Raw genomic sequence first — 1,452 nt, 5'->3', positions numbered from 1 at the left:
GTTCATGCCATTCTCCAGCCTCAGCCTCCCAAGTAGCTGGGACTACAGGTGCCCGCCACCACACCCGGCTAATTTTTGTATTTTTTAGTGGAGACGGTTTCACCGTGTTAGCCAGGATGGTCTCCATCTGACCTCATGATCTGCCGGCCTCGGCCTCCCAAAGTGGGATTATGGGCGCTAGCCACCACGCCTGACCAACCCATTGTATGTTGAAAATGTAAATAAAAAATGTAAAGGCCGGCTTGTGGCTCACACCTGTAATCCCAGCATTTTGGGAGACCGAGGCGGACGGATCACAGAGATCGAGGATTGCTTGAGCTCAGGAGAGACCAGCCTGGGCGACATGGTGAAAGCCCGTCTCCAGTAAGAATAGGAAAACTAGCGGGGCTTGGTGATGGGCACCTGTAATCCCAGCTACTTGGGAGGCTGAGGCACGGGAATCGTTTGAACCCGGGCGGTGGAGGTTGCAGTGAGCCAGATACCGCCAGTGCACTCCTGCCTGGGTGACAGAGTGACACCCTGTCTCAAAAAATAAAAGTTACCTCCCAGTGTTGTCAGTTGGCACATACTAAGTCTCAATAAAATGCTTGCTGTTATCCTTTTTTTTTTTTGAGATGAAGTCTCGCTCTGTCGCCCAGGCTGGAGTGCAGTGGCACGATCTCGGCTCACTGCAAGCTCTGTCCCCCGGGTTCACACCATTCTCCTGCCTCAGCCTCCCAAGCAGCTGGGACTACAGGCACCTGCCACCAGGCCCAGCTAATTTTTTTTTTGTATTTGTATTTTTAGTAGAGACGGGGTTTCACTGTGTTAGCCAGGATGGTCTCGATCTCCTGACCTCGTGATCCTCCCGTCTCGGCCTCCCAAAGTGCTGGGATTACAGGCGTGAGCCTCCGCGCCCAGCCTGTTATCCTCTAGTTTGAGACGAACAGGGGCCCTGTGAATGACAACCCTGGATTGGCCTCATTTGCATTTTAAGTATGTAGAATGTGGGTAACAGTTTTCAGAGGAGAGAACTGCCACATAGCTACTAAAGCATTCCCAGGGTCCGCTCCAGGAGCTGCCATGCGCGCTCAGCCACAGGTGAGCCATCCATTCGCACATCCGGTGCTCCGGGAAGGCGGGAAGCGGGATGCAGGGCTTCAGCCTCACTTCTCTAGCTTCAGCACCAGGGTCAGAGGAGAGGCGGGCGTGGCGATCAAGGGGCCAGAAGTCGCCCTTTTTTCCGTCCTCTGACCGGCGTCGACTGCAGCCAATCAAATCAGGGATGGCGAGTCCTCAGCCAATGGCGAGGCTGCATCCGGGTGCGGGGGCCGAAAAGGCAGCTGGGGGCGGGGCGTTGAGGTGCGGCCCGAGCGGCGGGTGGACCGGCCAATAGGCGACGGGATCTGCTTCCCGGGGCGGGCACTTGGCGGGTGTGGTGACGTCGACGCAGGCGCGTCGCGGCGCCGGGGG

This window comes from Colobus angolensis, unplaced genomic scaffold, assembly GCF_000951035.1.
Source record: "Colobus angolensis palliatus isolate OR3802 unplaced genomic scaffold, Cang.pa_1.0 Scaffold22, whole genome shotgun sequence".
Lineage (NCBI taxonomy): Eukaryota > Metazoa > Chordata > Mammalia > Primates > Cercopithecidae > Colobus > Colobus angolensis.
Note: the sequence above shows the minus strand (reverse complement) of the source record.